The following is an 18,235-nucleotide window of genomic DNA, read 5'->3' on the forward strand; positions in this document are numbered from 1 at the left end:
ATCCTATGACCCAAGCTGACTTCCTGCCCTTTGGGCGGGGGGCTGGACTCGATGATCTTCCGAGGTCCCTTCCAGCCCAAATATCTATGTCTATAAGAACGCTGGCAAAGTTGCTGAATTATTCAGGGCAAAAGTCTACAAGCAGCCAGGACAAGAAGAATCCCAGAAACTTGCTACTGATTTAAGGAATAAAAGTGTTGAAAAATATTCTAAATGGTTTCTTTTTCTACTTATACTGCTATAAAGACACTAGCATCTGATGAAGTAAGTTTCTACATACAAAAGGTTATGCATCTCTGATACAGTTAGTCTATAAGGAGCAAGTCTAGTCTTCTATAAAAACACTACTCTTTCAGATTTAAAGTGAATGCCAAATTCTTCTTGTACTGATTAAGGAAAAGTAAAAATCTTTGTTTTTTAATAGAGGTGCACTGATGTTGTAGTCCATATCGTATTGGCACTAATAAAAGGAAAATTGACATTATTAGCAATCGGCTTTTTTTGGCTGATGTGTCCAATAATGTCACCAATAAATGCTATGTGTCTGCATGCAGCTGCAGCATGCACATGGGCAGGAATGCAGCTCGGCAGCTTGGAGAACAGTGTCCAGCAGTATGTCTTTGGGGGGGAAGGGGCGTGAATGGGACAGACCAAGGCCTCCACGGTGAGGGAGGGAGTGGGGCTGGGGCAGGGGCTGCCCAACCAGGCAGGGTGGGGTAGGAGACAAAGCTTTGGGAGGCTCATCCAGGAGGTATGGGGGGTCTACTTCTGCTGCTGTGCTCTCCCTGGGGAGGCATGGGTGGTATGTGCCTCTTCCTGGAGGAGCTGTGCCGAGGCTGCACTCACAGCAGGCGGGGCAGGTGGTGGCTGCACTGGGAAGGGAGGCTACAGGGGATGGGGAATGATGAATTTTGGGGCAGCTATAGCCTCCCTGGTGCCTCCCTTCTCAGCACTGCCACTGCCCACCTTGCCCAGCGCAAACACAGCCCGGGCCCAGCCCCTCTGCTGGGAAGAGGCTGGCACAGCCCCTGGCCCTGAGCCCACAGCAGGCAGCCCACCTTCTGCCCGTGAACAGATCCAGCGGCCATGTGCCCCCCATGCCCTCCCAGGGTGCGCGCAGCAGCGGGAGCTGCCCCCCCCCGCCCCAGCTCCATCCCACAACCTGTCCCCTGCCCGGGCTGAGCAGCACCTGCTCCAGCCCCACTCCTTCCCCTACAATGGGGGCCTCAATCTTCCCCCACCCAATATCCCTTCCCTCCTCCACACCCCTTTCCCCTAACAGACTTACCAGCTGGACACTGCTCTCCAAACTGTCAGGCTGCATATTGGCAATCGGATTAGTATCGGCTGATATGGCTGGTTAATAATTGGTCGTCGGTACTGGCCAAAAATTCTTTATTGGTGCACCCCTAGTTTATAATGTTTAACAGAACTAGCAATAGGTTTTCAGAGTCAGATCTGTGAAGGCCTCTCGGCAACATCTGTAGCTGATAAAATACAGTGGAAGAAAAGGGTAGAAAGCATAGTGGAACAGAGAAGGCTGATACAACTGGATACTGGAGGAGATGTTTGGAGGTCTTAGCTGCTAACAAAGGATTCGGCTGATATGCCTGTTATTTAAAGACCAGTGTGGATTTTGGCAGCTGGTTAAAGGAAGAAAAGGTAACTGGAGTGAATAAACTTGTCACTGGGAGAAAGCAGGGAAGCCTCCTTCCAAATTAACCTTTCATGTACAAGAAAAAAGGAGAAATGAATTTCCATGGCATAAAGAATGCTAACTACATGGGATTTCCTAATGTGCTATTTTACTAACACTGGCCTAGTGCTTGTCCTTATGAGTCCCACCCTATAACTGACCTCAGTAACTAAGCCAACTGTGGGCAAACTATGCGGCTCGCTGGCATGGTACTTGCAGGTCTCTGGAAATTGGCCCCCACTCTCCAACTTCAGTGGAAGATTGGATGTGGCTCCCAGGGTGAATAACTCTGGCTACCCCCTGTAGTCACCAACAGTGACCAGGTCAAATTGTAGAGGCTTGTTGCGAAACAGATCCTGAACAGCAACACATCTCACTGATACTGTTATTGTCTGCACATCTCATTCAGTGATTCATTATGCAAAGTCATATGTGACCTCACAGAATAAGATTGAGAAACAGGAACATTTAGATTACCAGGAAAAAAACTCCCTGACATACTTGATTTGAGAACAGGCTTCTAAAGGAAATAGGGGAAGCCCTGTTATCAGAGATGTTTGTAGTTACAATGAACAAAACCTTACTTAATAAATGGTACAGAATAATCTTTCATTGGCTTCACAAGGAAATAAATAATTTATTAGGTGTTTTCCAGCTATACTTTGGACTAGTGGTGCCCAACCTTTTTGGCCAGATGGGCAGTGCCTTGACTATCTCTGGGATGGATCCAGTGGGTGGTCCTGATCTGGTGTTGGAGGCAGTCGTGGTGGGACCCAATCTAGCCCTGGAAGGGGAGGGGGGGCAGTCTGGCCCCATGGGAAGGGAAGGGGGCTTGACCCAACCCCAACCTATCCCGGGGGGGGGGAGGGGCAAGGGGAAAGTCTTGGCCCCAATCCAGGTATGGGGGTGTGTGGCCTGGCCCAGACCTAGCAGCAGGGGTGGAGGGGGCAGGGCCCAGCCCCAAACTGGCCACGCACAGCTTGGGGCTAGAAATTTGGCAGCAGGAGAAGGTGGTTGTATTAACTGCTACTGTTCCCCTGCTACCAAATTTCCCAGCCAGCCTGTGGGGATCCTTGCAGGCTGGATGCTATGGCTCAAGCTGCATTTGGCCCATAGGCCAGAAGTTGAGCACCCCTGCTTTAAAGCCTCTATAACGTCTGGCACTTGGCTGAGCCACCTCTGGTGTTCAAATTCTGAAGTTAGGACAACAGGGACAATGGGACTGTCACAAAATTTGAGTCACATAATTACAGTGAAAATCCCCTCTTTTAGAAACAGTAGTTCAATGTTCAGAAGATTAGTATTATTATGGTTTATTTCTAAACAATACATTTTAGTGTTAACAGCAAAGCAATAAACATTCCCTTAAAACTCCCTTTCTTGCCTCTTTTGATATGAAACAATTTCAATCTGCAAGCTAATCTGGCCTAGGGCAGAATATACTTTCTTGCAAACGAAGTTCTTCCAAATGCGATGGTTATAATCACAGTTTTTAGATTAGTCCCTCCTGTGCTCTATGGCTCTTGGAAGATGGGGTATGGCAGAACTTCATCAACATTTTCTTAGCCATAATTGTCACAAAATATATTTAAAAAACATCATCAGCATGGGAAGCCTTTGTACTTTTGTTTTCTAAATCCATCATTGTTCCAAAGCATCCCTTGTACACCTGCCCAAAGAAAAAGTAACACTTTATACTTTAGTAAAAAGTATCACCAACTCCACTTTACTTTGGCAAATTTCCTTTAGAAAAAAGCCACAAGAGGATGATTTAGGAGGGACAGAGAAACCTTCCATTTTGTTACAGGAACAATCCAGCAGGGAGGCAATTCATGTAGGTCCTATCTAGACTAGGAAAAATATTTTTTTTTAACTGCAGATTTAAAAAAAAACCCATGTAGGCAGTGGTTATCATTACCAGGCAACACAGTTATAAAGGTACTACTGAACATGCTAAATGCTATCATACTGAGTGCTGACAGTTTTTCAAAAAAAGACACACACTTAAAACAAAGTCCCCCAGTGCCTGAAGAAGGGTGTTTGTGCCCAAAAGCTTGCAAAGAACTTTTCCCCAACTATTTAGGTGGTCTCATAAAAGATAGCACATTTACCCAAAGAACTTAAAACAAGTGAGCTAAGGCATTAAAAAGAAATCTTTTTTCCTAGTTTGAACAGGGACTCAGATGCAAGTGTGCAGGCTTCCTGTGACTGTTAAATCTTCTCCGTCCCCCACTCTGCCCCCCTTCATTGAAGATCCTTGGAGTCTCAGAACAGCAAAGACTCCCTATGACTGAAGAAGGGTGATTGTGCCTGAAAGATTGCTAAGAACTTATTAGGCCAACTAAGTAGTTGGAAAAAAAGACATCGCATCTACTCAAAGCCTGCTTAAAGACCCTAATTGATTTCAAGTTTAATCCTCAAGCATAGCTCCACTGGCTTCACCAGGAGGATGCAAGGAAATATGTATTCTTAGGGTTAGGCCCTAGGTCTGGTCCTAGTAAAGCAAAAACAAATCTTGTCATTCATTTTAGTGCCCTCATTGGAAACGAGTTTACCCATCGGCCTTCTACAAATGCTGCTAGGATGCCTCACTTCTTCCTAAGAATGTTATAGTGCGTCTATAGAGGTATGACATGAACAATGCTGACAACAGCATGAGTGGCGATCTCAGTTCAGCTGCAGTGCTCACTCCCTGTATCTCATAGTGGAAGGTTCCTCAGGCCCAAATTTCCACAACTCCCCTGTGAGCCACTCCTCTTGTCCCTCTGGGGAAGGGATGTAAGAGGACAGCTATGCTCCTAAAGTACCTGTTGATACAGGTTTTCACAACAACCACCTGGCAAACTTACTTACCAGAAATGCAAGACTGAGCAGAACTTAAACAAAACCAGGTATAGCTACAAAGCTTCTACTTCTAGCTACATGAAACCCTCACTATTCGCAGGATTGGCATTTGTGGTTTCAAATATTCACGAATGCCGAACCCACATCTCAAATTCACTTGCAGGAGCTCCTCGGGAGCTTCGTGCTTGCTGCCGCTGGGCTCCCACTGCCACCACCAGGCTCACGCCATTGCCAGCGTAGTTGTACTGCCACCAGGGGCACTGCATTGATGAATGCAGATGACATTCATGAATGCAGTGCCATGTTTGTGGATTTCACCATTTGTGGGGATCTCCAGAACATATCCCCCCACAAAGGGTCTCTTGTATACAGTATTTTAAAATAAATGTAAATGGAGAGTATCTCTTTAATAAACAGAAAAACTAGAAAACTAATCCCAAATTTGAATACACTGTCTCCGTGATCCCTTACCTTACATTTCCATTTAAAGCACTGTGATTCTTACAGAACATTTCTCCTCCTAGTGATGGGCAAGTGAGTTTATAAACAGTTTCTCCTTTCCTGCAGCAATATCCATGGAAGGACTCTAAGATCATCATGCATTTGTTTCCCCAACAGAATGATACCTGTTCAGTATGTGTGATTCATTATCAGCTAAAAAGCAAGTTTCCTTCCAGGGAGCATCCTCCCTCAAAGACAAAGCCTTGGAAATTTTACCAACCACATACTAATAAATTGATACATAGCAGAGAACTATACCTAGTCTAGCCGGTGCTATGTACAAAAGGGGTTTTGTTGCAGGATTTTTCTTTCTGTTATATTACAGAGACTTCAGCTAACGAAAGATTTGTTTAAGGTTTTAGTGGCAAACTATACCACTTACAATAGCACTATATTTGTAGTAAATACTCCCCCAGCAGTTAACAGAAGGCTCCAATGCTTTTTTCAACCTGTCTAGAGATGGTGCCAATTTTGGACAATTTTGTCTGAACAAAATACAGAGATTGGACAAAAACCATTGACAAAGTGGTTAGAGTCTAAAACTGTTTAGCCCATGAGCTCTTTGGACAGGAATGTTCATTTACTTTCTGCTAATGCAGCACCTCACACAAAGGAGGTAGAGTGGTTTATTTCTTGGCACTGCTGCAGCCTAAACTTACGAAACAGGACTAGAAGGTACCTCCTAGGGGGCACTGAGTTCAGTCCTACACACTCACAGACAAGCACTTCATGTAATTACTTTTATGATTTTACCAAACATCATCATACCACTACATAGCTCTTTTCCTCCCACTCTTGCAACTGACATACTTGTCCAGAATCTCATTCTTGTTAGTGTTAGAGACCATGTTCTAATTCCCTCAATTTATTCATGGCCAATTATTCCTACTGATTCTCATAGAAAGTAGTCGAAAGTGTAATTTGCTCTTCTCCCTCCCAGGTGTTTACCTTCCACTTCCAAGGTATTTGTTTATAGCACTCATACCACTTTGTTTTGCTAGATTAAAGAAGCCAAACTCCTTCAGTCTCCTCTTGTAAGAGAGGAGCTTCTCCATTCTGATCATCATAGCAGCTCTTTTCTGTTACCTGGTCCAGTGTGCATTCCAATTTCTTGAATAAGGAGATGGGAATTATACACAGTCCAGATAAGGTATGAATACCTTGTAAAATAGCACAAATACTGCCAAACTTCTACTGGACATACATTGCCTGATAGGTCTTAGGACAATACCTGTCTTTAGATTGACCTTGTCACAGGGAAGGTACAGGGAACAGACCCTAAGGGGCCAAGGGGAATCCCAGGACACAAAACACAACAGGGAAGGCGAGGAAAGGGAAAGAGAAATGGAGATTCCCTTACCTGCAGCTGACACCACGGCGAGACTGGAAATGGCGGCAGGACCTACACGGCTGATTAGCCGCGTCTTTTTGAAACTGCGGCCAGCTGCAGGCAGGAGCAAACAGAGACAGTGCGGGGAAATAAAAGGCAGTTCAGCCGAAGAAGGGAGAAGAGCAGGAGTGGAGCCACCAGAGGAGGTGTCTCTGGAACCCCGATTAGGGGTGAGGAGGGTCTGGACAACCTTCCATGAGGCAGGAGACTGCATCGGAGACTGCCAGAAGAAAGATGCCAGCGGCAGTTCGGCAGATTCCCCTTTTCCTGGCAAAGGAGTCGAGGGAGAAGATCCCAGGGCTCAGAACGAAGAAGCTGACAGCAGGGATGGCCCTGAAGAGAGGGTGACGGAAGTCGAGTCAGCAATCCAGGTGGGATCAGCATGGGATTGGGAAGGCTGCAGGAGTAAACCTCTACAGGGAACGGAGAGCCTAAGCAACAGGAGGGGCTATAGGAAACAAGCTCCTACCATCCAGAGCAGCTTGGCAAGGGACCGAGTGGGCTGAACTGGAGGGACCAGCAGTAGTCCAGTTCAGCATTCAAGAGGGATAGCAGCCTGACATAGGTATACCCATGACAGGGTTAGCTGGGAGAGGATTTCTCAGAGCTAGGGTAGCCCATTTTGTGTGAGGTCAGGGATTTTACTGGCAGTGTTTCCCTTAGTTTCTTTCTGTTTCCTACTTTTGGAGGGGTAGGAGAGAAGGCCGCAGTGGGTCTTATAGTTGGCGCAACTCGGGGTTGGGTTAGACCTTATACATCGGTACCAGAGTGCCCATTACATCAAGAAGCGAGGGTCGGGCCAAGAGACTTCAGCAACTTGTCGAGGCTGGGTATCAGGACGAGGTGTAGGGGAGGTTGGAGCCTCGTGGAAGACTGCCATCCAGAGATTCCAGACTCCGTAAGCCCCAGTAGTCAGACCCCACCACTGAAGGAACGAACAAAGTTGTGGCAGGAGAAATTGGGGTGAAGGCTACTCCGGGGCAGGACATCTGAGCTGTACAACCACAGGGACGTAGCGACGAGCAGTCTTACACACCCAAAGCTGGGCGGCACAGGACTGGATGTTTGAAGCCCGCCGGGTGCAGACCTCAATACCGAACCTTGAAGAACAATAACAGTAGCCTCCCTCCAGGCTGGCAGTTCCTCTTTCAACACAGTCCATTGTCATCTCCCTTTTAACGAGTTCATTACCGCCTTACAATTCTTGGACTAATACTCATTTTCTCAAACTTATTATTACCCATGTGGCATCACACCAAATACTTTTCTGAAATCTAGATAACATTCAGTGCATTTTCTTGATGAAGAAAATCTAGGAAGATAATAGGTTAGCCTGGCATGATCTCTCTGGCAAACTCATGATGCCTTTTATCCCATTTTGCACTTGGGAAATTAATTAAGACCTCTGTGCCTTAATGTTCCCTTCAAATTCTGTTCTAAAGCCTTGCATACTGTTTAGGTCAGACTAATGGGTCTGTAGTTGCCCAGGTCACTCTCTCTCCCCTTCCTAAATACACTCACTACCTTTGCTGTTTTCCACTCATGAAGTACCACCATGCTTTAATGGAAATCTTTGCTGTCAGAACCATTAAACATTAAAGAGAAACCTCATTAGCCCATTCCCAGTAAATGGCAATTTAGAAGGTCACTCTGATGGCCAGAAACCATTTTAAAATCTGTGCCACTGTTAAAAACCTGGTGATTGCCTGAAGAACATATGGGAATTTCAGTTAAAAACTGAATGTCCTGGTCTGAGCTTTTTAAAATAAAGATATATGAATGTACTGTATTAGCAAAATATCCTAGACATTTTGAAAACTAATACAAGTTTCCCAGTGCAGTGACCTGCAACATGAGATAACTTTAATGAAAACCCTTGCTTAAACCTGCCAAGAAAAATCCTAGTACAAGTCTAGGACATATTGCTAAGACCTATGTTGCTTAACATATCATGACATATGCATGACATACCATGCATTAAATTCTTCCCATGAATGTTGCTTTCTAATGACAATGACATTCATAAACTGTTAAACATCGACATATACTTAATGTACGGATATCACTTTTTCAGCTTTACAGGGGTTCAATCTTGGTTGGGCCAGAGTAGAAATGAAGGCTCACCAACAATAGTAATCTATCACATGGCAAATCTGTGTTGGTTTACTGGCTGACATCTCAAAATGTGGTGAAACAGTAATGAAGATGTACATGGCCAACAAAGAACAAGGAGTTACTACAATGGGAGCCAACCTTTTCAGCAGGTGGACCACAAATTAGCTTTCCCCTCTCCCCAAAGCACCACTCTGGTCCCCTTCCCCTGCCCAACTGGCTGCTCGTTCTGCTCCCTGCCCAATCAGCTGCTCTATTTTCTGCCCCTTGCTCTGTCTGCCTGTCCCTTCCTCGGTCTGCAGCATGCCACACATGGCGACTGCCCATGCTACTTTTGGCACACATGCTGAAGGCTAGCCACCCATGAATTAGTAGGTGCCAGATGTTCTCTTATCTAATCTAATTTAGCAACTGGAAAGATGATCCCTTAAAGATCCCTATTTCTATAGTTTAAAGAAACATAGAAAACATTCTGTTCTTGACTGAGCTGGCATATCAACAGCATATTACTGTTCACTCACTTCTTATTTATTTTTATGGGCAACAACTGACAACTGAACATGTGTTTTAGCTAATTCAGTTGAAATACATGCAGTTATCTAAGGTGTTGTGCAGAGTGCCAGTCACTATGCTTTCCAGATGTTAATTCATGTTGCATAATCAGGTAGTGTGACATGATCAGCACCTCCTTTAAAAGTCAACATTTTCCCCCAATACAAAAGCTGGAAGCAAGCCGGCATTAAATCAGGCATGAACTATTAAATAATTGTGTAGAATGTAAGAACATTTTTCATCTAAAGAGACTATTTTTATCCTTCCATCGCTTTAGAACCTCTATACATTCACCTTACAAATTGATGTAAAATCTTTACAAAATACTACTAAATGCAAATCAAATCTATTCTTAGTTAGCAGCTTTAAATGTCTCCAGTATAAAGCACTAGAAACAAAATAAAAATCAATCCTGAAAAAATCAGCAGTGCAATCAACAATGAGAAAGCAGAAATGTTCTATTTGGTCTTGCAGGCAATTGGGTTTCATTGTCAGTTCCAGTTTAATTTCCTGGGCTGCCAAAGACAGGCAGTGCCACAGCAGCACTTCTAGCTCCTTAAAAGAGGAATGAATAAAATGGAAGAGAAAATAAAACAGCAAGTGGCTCATAAAATAAAGCAGTAATTGCTTGAACTAGTCAAGAAACACCATTCCCAAGTTCTGAAGGGAGCTGCTACAGTAAACAGAATGATCTTGAACTGGGGAATCTATTAGGCTAAGTATGGTGTTGCTTCATTAGCTAGAGCTCTAAAAAAACAAATTATATGGGGAAATTCTTTAAATAACTGTTTAATTTTACCTGGCAAATCATGCCTCAGCACAGCAGTTCATGCTAATCCAATTTAGGCATTAAAAGCCCCAGTAAAAATAAAAGAGGCTTCCTGAACTCAGAGAGTACTTTTTTTGTGTTCAGTCACAATTATTCATGGGTTGGAAATTCGTTTTTGACTCTGTTTGGCCTTTGTGAGCATCCAGTTGAGAGCAATTATCCTGCTGAAAAGTGACATTTGAGATTGTAGCATTCAAGTTCATTGCCTAATTCAAACGATTGGGGCCTAATATTTAAAAGGTGAGGCTTGGGTAGGCAGCTTTGCAAGCAGAAAAATGTATATGCCTATTTTCCAAATACTGACAAGCTTTGTGCTGTGGTTACCCATGCCTGGAAAGGACACATGCTGGTTTGCATGTATAAAGTTCATGCACACAACAGCTGGTTAAATTGAGAGTCCTGTTGAAAATCATAGCTGAAGTAATCAAACTTCAGTGCCACAATATGAATTTACAGTATGATGGCATCTCAGCAAGCCACAGTCCAGGAAAGCTCCTCTACTGAGGGTAGCATATAAACATACATTAATCTCATGCTTAAGACCTCCTGAAGTCAGTGGAACTTTAAGAACATGATTAAATGCTTCCCTGATCTGGGATTTAAAACAGACTTGATTTTCAGGAGCTCCTGACTTCACTGGGAGCTACAGGTGCTCCCTTGAAATTCAGGTCACTTTCAGTGAGATGCCCAAATATATATTGGGAAACCAAATTTGAAAAGTTTAGCTCAGATCTTTAACACTCAACTGCTACGTCCAATAAAAGCTACTGGGTGTGGTACAGCAAAACCGAAAATAATCAGAAACCTTCTCCTTGCTATTAATATATAAAAAAAAAAGTGTCAGAGATGGGTGCACTACGAAACATTCCATTTACTTCCAGGAATGAAAGTAGCTTGATAAGAAGATGATTCTGAAGGTTGTTTTAGGTGGATTTGGATTAAGAATTAATCCTCTCAATATGGTGCTACAAAACACTTATTGCTGCAATGCTACTAGTGAAAAAATAGGTCCTGGAAATGCAGTTACTACTGGAATTCTATAATGAAAATGAATACATGGAAGTGAAACTGAACTAGGACAAAAAGGAGTTCTGAACTGTTTTAATTCCTTTATATAAGATTTGCATTTACTATTCCAGAAAATTAACAATTTACTCTTTATGCTTTTTGCAAGACAGGTTATAAGTTAAACATTTTGTCAGTGGAGACAAGAATCAGTGTTGCAAAGAAATATACAAACAATAGATCATTCTGTTCTCCAGACCTTCACACTTAAGGCATTTGAAACAATGGTTCTTGTCTTTTTTTCCTAATTCCCCTTTCATGTAGGCCCATGATATCCTGGGCCTGTCTTCTTGCATCCTTTTTCCCTCTGCATTCAACATCCTTTCTCCCTCTGCGTTCAACATTCATCATCCAGGATATTACTAAAAATCAACCAGTTATCTCTGCTCTCACTGCTAAAACTTGGTTAATTTGGGCTTGACTAGAATCCTCAGTCAGCTGGAAAAGATCTATTAAGAAGTATTACTAAATGGTCAGGTGGCTCAGGTCATGTATGCTATTACCACAATAAGGTAAACAAATCAGGTACCCAATATGTAAATTGACCAGAGCTGACAAGGGAATAGCAAATATATTAACATTTTGGTGCTGAAAAATCAGGTTCCTAAATCCAAGTTTACATATTTAGGCAAAGATGACCTAATCTACAGAAGGACAGCATATCTTCCAGCATGCATGAAACTCAACAGGAGATGCAGATGCTCAATGGTTCCAAATATCAGCTCACCTTAAATAGACAGGTACATTTGGGTTCAGTTCCTGTCAAGTTTGAAAGGCGTGGGCAATGAAGCTAAACAGTAACTCTGAAAAAAGTTGTAATACTTTGAATCTTTTTTGTAATTCCCTTGACTTTTGGGGGAATGTTCCCACCCTAATTATTCCATCTTGCTGAAGTTGCTTCAGGGCAATCTATGCAATTTTGCTCACTCATTTTAATTAATACAACACCCACTTTTCTGTCATATTAACATTCTATAATTTCTTTGTCCTGGTGTATTCTAGATAGCTCATTCATCATCCACAGTTGACAACTGGCAGATTTGCCACAGGGTACAGAATATTTTCTTTCTTTAATAAAGAACAATAATGTGTGCTTTCAGATATGATTTTGTTCATTTCATGTTGCACCAGATTCTCTTTAATCTAGGTTGCTTTTCCTTTAGATTTTATTATGTACTCCTTGTGTTTTCTTGTGTGTCCTAATTAATACGATTTTCCTTTACTTTACTCTATGGAATATATCCTTAGCAAGAGTATAGTTATAATGCTATCAACTTGCTAGCTCCAGTTCTTCTTTTATTCTCAAGAGACATTTGTACCCCTCAAAATCCTATTTCAGATGCCACTGTTAAACCACATGCATTTTTCATATGGTACCTCTAGTATGTTCCAGAAACAAAGTTGAAAGATGGCCAGATGTCAGCCATTTGGACTAGGCAAAACACATGCAAAAATAAAATTAAAAAAACAAAAACTGAAAGCTTACTCAAGACAATCACTGCACATTTCATCCTGCAGCAAATATGCATGCTCTGTTCTGCATTTTCAATGCATTTGGCACTTCACAGTGCAAGAAGATGTGACAAGAAAAAAAGTAAAGGAGAAGACTAATGTATATTGTTAATGTCAAAAATGTATACCTGCAATAACAACAGTCTGGAAGCGTGCATTATTTGGGAATCTTCAAATATCACATTATAAAGAGGTCTGCTGTATTACAAACCACAATCAGTGGGGCCAAAATTTCTTCCTAATGATTTACTCTTACTGTCTCACTCTTTCCTTTTATTGAAATGCACTGCACTGTTCTTCACATGGCATCAGGATTCAATTTAGTAAAGCAGATGCTTTAGAGCAGTAGTGCTCAAGCTTTTGATTTGGTGGGCAAGATCAGCAGTGAGGGGCTGGTCCGTGGGCTAGATTGAGCCAAGTGCTCCAGAATCAGGCCCCATGATCCAGGATCAGCGCCCAAACTGGTTCTACTGGCCACTGTGCCCCAGGAACAGGCAAGCCTATACCACCCCTTTCTTTTTCATCACCCTTTCCAAGGTATACTCTGCTGCTTTGTCTCCTTCCCCATGCTGCTGCCGCCTGCTCCATGCTCACCATGGTAAACCTAGGCAGAAACTACAGAGCATCAGTGCTTAAACCAGATGTGGGGAAAATATGGCCTGCAGGCCAGATTTAACCTGCCAAGTTTGGCCTACAGCAGGCCTCTTGGCTCTGCCTGGCCCAGGCGTGGGGGCAGCCTGGGTTCTGCCACCCCCAGGTGCACAGCAGGGCTGGGGCAGCCTAGCAGCTGGAGTGTTTTTCCCTTTAGCCCCAGCAACGGTTCCTTCTGGCTGTTGCTGCTGGACCCAGCCCTGCTGCTTGGGCATCCCAGCTTGTCTGCCCTGCTGAGGCTGGCATCTGTGTGGGTAGTGCATGTGGCTGGGCACTTGGGATAGGGCTGAGAGTGAGCCTGGAAGGCAGGGCCAGGGATCAGAATTAGGATTGTGGGGAAGTGACACCCCAGGCCCATGTGTCAGGCTTGGGCCCCATATGCCAGGACTGAGCCTGGGGCCTGGCACTGCATCTATCCAGTTCTGTGTGCTGGGACTGGGCCCCATGCCATTCTGCTCACCCAGTGTAGCTCACATGGCCTGGAGCTCCCCATGATCTGGATATTTGGCAGCAGGGAAGCAGTACCACTGCTACCCCACTGCCAAATTTTCAAACCTGTGCAGAGGTCCATGGGCCAGATTACAGGGCACCGGTCACCAGATCTGGCTCACGGGCTGGGGGGACTGAGCATCCCTGCTTTCAAGGGAAATCATCCAGGTAACTGATTTAGGAAAAGACAAGGCCTGGTCTCCAATGAGGACAGCACAGGCCTCAATTTTGCATTACAGAGCCACAACAAAAGTGTTAAGTGGTGCTTAATAAGTGTAAAATTGTAAGTCTTTGTCTTTTATTGTAGATGTTTAAAAAAAAAAGGCAAAAGCAAAAGCAAAAAGGATGCAGCCTTAGCACTGTATTTCTTTTCTGCATTCCCTCTCTCGGGCTGTTATCCAGAATGAGCTTCAGAGTTAAGTATCTGCTTGTGTGGAGTTCCATGCAGGAACAAGTCCTTCTTAGCGACAAACACTTAATTAGGACAGCATGCTGTCCCCACATGGGCATCCTAAATACACTAGGCTCAGCTGTTTTCCCCATTTTATGATGGCTTTGTGACAGGATATGCAATAGCTGCAACACTGCACTAGTTTCCCCAATGAAAAGGACCGCTGTAAGGGAGGGCAGAGGATGATGGCTCCAATAGGTCTTTTAATGCAAATGTTAATTGAACTATAATTTAAAGGAGAGCTAAAGAAGAAATGAGTGACATGTTTTGCTGCAATTCATTTTATGCTAACTGAAGCTGTAGAACTAGCTAAGGGATCCTAACAGCTGTATCCCTACGCACAACTCCCCAGTACTTTGTTGCATTGTTTTAAGTCCCAGAGGGGAAAAAATACAGACAAGCATATCCAGCACCTTGTTATGCACTTTATGGATTTTGTCTGCCTTTTATAAGTAATCTAGTTAAAATGTTTACTACTTTTATGTTTAATGTACATAATGTTTACTACTTTTATGTTTAATGTACATGGATACATTAGTCTGATATCAGATTGGTACCGAAATAAAGAAAATTTGCTGCATCAGGCAGGTATCGACCTGATGGGGCCAGTAATTTGGCTGATAAATGCTTCTGCTGCGTGCAGCCTCCAGCTGGTAAGTCTGTTGTGGTGGAAGAGGAGTGGGGAGGAAAGGGGCGTGGTGGGGTAGATCAACATCCTGTGATAGGTGGTGGTGATGAGGGAGGGGGCAGGGGTAGGTGCTGCCCAGGAGAGGAGGGGTAGGCAGAGCTGCGACTCGGGGGTGGGGTACAGCAGCTCCCACCACTGCCTGCACCCCAGAAGGACATGGGTGGCGGGGGAGCATATGCCTCTGGATCTGCGTGGGGCAGGGTGGGCTGCAGCCGGGGCCTCATGGGACTCTTCTCAGAGCAGGTGCCAGCAGCACTGGGAGGATGCTACACGCATCCCAAATTTCACCGCAGCTCAGCTCCCAGCTGCCACCCAACACTGCCCCAGTTCTTCCCGGCATGTGGGTGGAGGTGTGGCATTGAGCCAGAGCAGCACCAGGACCAACGTTGGGGCAGAGCTGCAATATGCTGCCTGCATGCCCCTGTAATGGGTGTTGGTTCCTCGGGCAGGGGCATGCAGGGAGTGGATCGCAGCTCTGCCAGGGCACCAGCCCTTGCTGTCACCACCCAGTGATCCTAGGGTCTCCATGGAGTCTAGCTGGGACCTACATGGGCAAGGTACACAGCCAGGCAGGCTGGATGGGGCTGCAGGTGGGTGGGGAGCTGCGTCTAAGAGTACGATGGACAGGCATGTCTGGAACTGGGATCTTGGGACGGTGAAAGCACGTGGCTGGGGCCCAAGGCAGAGCTGCAATCCACTTCCTACATGCCCCCATCTGCAGAACCAGCATCTATCACAGGAGCATGCAGGCAGCAGATCACGGCTCTGCCGCAGGCCCTGGGCTTGTATTGTCACTTCCCCACAATCCTAATTCTGATCCCTGGCCCTGCCTGCCTGTCTCGCTGTCAGCCCCATCTCAGGTGCCCAGCCACATGCCCTACCCACACAGATTCCACCCTCAGCAGGGCAGTCAAGCTGGGATGCAGGGCTGGGTCCAGCAGCGACAGCCAGAAGGAACCATTGCTGGGGCTATAGGGAAAAACACTTCAGCTGCTAGGCTGCCCCAGCCCTGCTGTGCACCTGGGGGTGGCAGAACCCGGGCTGCCCCCACGCCTGGGCCAGGCAGAGCCGAGAGGCCTGCTGTAGGCCAAACTTGGCAGGTTGAATCTGGCCTGCAGGCCATATTTTCCCCACATCTGGTTTGAGCACTGATGCTCTGTAGCTTCTGCCTAGGTTTACCATGGCGAGCATGGAGCAGGCAGCAGCAGCATGGGGAAGGAGACAAAGCAGCAGAGTATACCTTGGAAAGGGTGATGAAGAAGAAAGAGAGCATCAAAAGCACGTGAGGGAGAAGAAAAGAGCATGGCAGATTAGCAGACCCAAGAAGGGAACCATCCAATAAGGGCCATTTAAAAAAAACCACCAAAAACCTGCGCAGATCCCCAAAATATACCATTGAAAAGAAAAGGATGAGCAAATCAAATTATCAGGGCATAACAGACAGACTAAATTCTACATCACTTTGCAGAACAAGGGTGGGAATACAGAACTTCTGGTAAGAATAAGGTATTAGCCACAGAATTAAAAATAGGATAAATGACTAAGCCACAAGAACACCACTGAAACTTAAACCCAGCCAATTGCTCTTAGAACCTCACTGCTGATAATGCCAAAGTTTGTTTCCTATGTGTACATTCATTTCACTTTATCTCTAAGCACTGTTATTTTGCATCCCATGAACACCACTCATTATAGTAGTATACAACTTTGCTATAATATTACCTTACTTCATTTTCAGCTGTTAAAATCCAGTATGTAAATCCACACACAATCAGAATCCACACTCAATCAGTCTTCTTTAAATAGTATCTGAAAGATAATAAGAAAAAGGACCTCTGAGTAGATCCATAGCAACAGAATAAATTAATTAAATGTAATCCTGGAAGGTAATACATGGAGGGTCAAGTCCAGAAAAGCACCACTCACATAAAGCAGATTATTCTTTTGTAAATTAATGTCTTCAAAATTTAAAAAGGGAATCCAGAGTAGCATATATACACTACTGAGGAAAGAAAAAGTGTTAAGAAAGAAGTGTAACAGTAATTGTAGTAGCCATTTATTAGATTTGTGAAGATATAATACATAGATACTGAAATACTTTCTTTAAATCAGTATTACTTATTTCAAGAAAACTAGCTTTAAGCTCAAAGTTTAAGCATCCATAGCAGACTAATCACGACAGCTTGGTGGGGATATCTAAATGTGCGCTGAGCTGACTAAGTGGTAAAGTGTCACTATCTACACATACAGCACTATTAGGTCAGAGTAAACTAATCAACTCTGCCATAGGACAATACTGCCCAACACAAGTATTATTTGTTAAAGTGGAATTATTTACTCCACAGCAACACACGTGTAGACAGTGACCGGGCCTGGCTGGGGCACAACGGTGCTACAGTACAGGGACTGCCTGCCAGCTAGCCCTGTACTGTAACACCCTCATGCCCCAGCCAGCCCCTCTGCAGCATGTTGAGCCGAGTCAAAGCAGCTCTGGGCTGGCAAGCTAATCCGCCCCCCAGACCCACTGCCAGCCAGGGCTGCGCTGCCCAAGCTCAACATGCCACAGTCCTGTGCACACGTGTAAGTGCTGCACCCAGGAGCAATAAACTCCAGAGCAAACCGTGCCAGAGTTTATTCAGGCATGCTAATTGCACATGTAGATGCGCCCAGTGTGGGCTAATTTATCTATCTGAGATGGGTTTTGCTGCTGGCATAGCTCTGTGCCATGATGTTTACAAGTTTACCAATATTCACACTACCCCTACCTACTCCACATTGACCAAGTTTAATAGTGCCAGAAATTCCCTACAGACCCAGGAACCCTCCCTAGAAGGGAGCTTGTTGCCACAAAGAGGGCTCTGTTGAAAAAGGTAGCTTGCAAATGAACTGGGCCCATCAACAAATTTTGCACCAACCATCAAACAAGCATAGGAATTCGAACGTCTGTTTCTCATAAACTGACATACGAAATAGGTAACTAAAGAGTCTGGTGCACTCTTGTTTTAGTCCCACAACTTATCTTTCCAGGATATTTAATTAGTCTTAACGTCACGTTTTGTGATATACCCAGAATTCTTGTGACAAAAGTCAGACCCTTACTGCAAAGGCAGCAGAGAGGTTCTCTGAGCGCTGTAAGATTACTGCTCCTGACTCCAAATCCACTACAACTACCTACCATGTACAATGCTTTGATACCTTAGCAACACAGCTTCCCTGACACATGAAGGCAGCTTATTCCACAGGCTCTTTCTTAAATGAGATGACAAATGCAGAAATTCTCCCCTGAGAATACATGAGCTGGCTATGTGCACCAGTGATGATTCACTGCTGGCAATGACATTAGAATCTGGTATCATTAGAATCACGGCTCGGAGCACCCCCAGCCAGGTCATGCGGCGCTACAGGGAGTTGGGAGCGGGGATTAGGGGTCTGGGAGCTCAGGTGGTGTTTTCCTC

The 18,235-nt window shown here is 44.6% G+C and overlaps 1 protein-coding gene across 9 annotated transcripts in view; it reads right to left on the reverse strand.

Moving 5' to 3' along the window:
- The window catches only part of INPP4A (inositol polyphosphate-4-phosphatase type I A), a 135,711-nt gene that overhangs the window by 93,788 nt on the left and 23,688 nt on the right, over positions 1-18,235 (reverse strand). For 8 of the 9 annotated variants that reach the window (XM_019529459.1, XM_019529463.1, XM_019529458.1 and 5 more), the window contains exon 2: positions 16,503-16,589. The gene's annotated coding sequence lies outside the window, so the exon portion shown is untranslated. The remainder of the gene's footprint in view (positions 1-16,502; positions 16,590-18,235) is intronic. The other variant, XM_019529456.1, reaches the window with a different exon arrangement.

This window comes from Crocodylus porosus, unplaced genomic scaffold (genome assembly GCF_001723895.1).
Source record: "Crocodylus porosus isolate Cpor-Errol unplaced genomic scaffold, CroPor_comp1, whole genome shotgun sequence".
Taxonomy (NCBI): Eukaryota; Metazoa; Chordata; order Crocodylia; family Crocodylidae; genus Crocodylus; species Crocodylus porosus.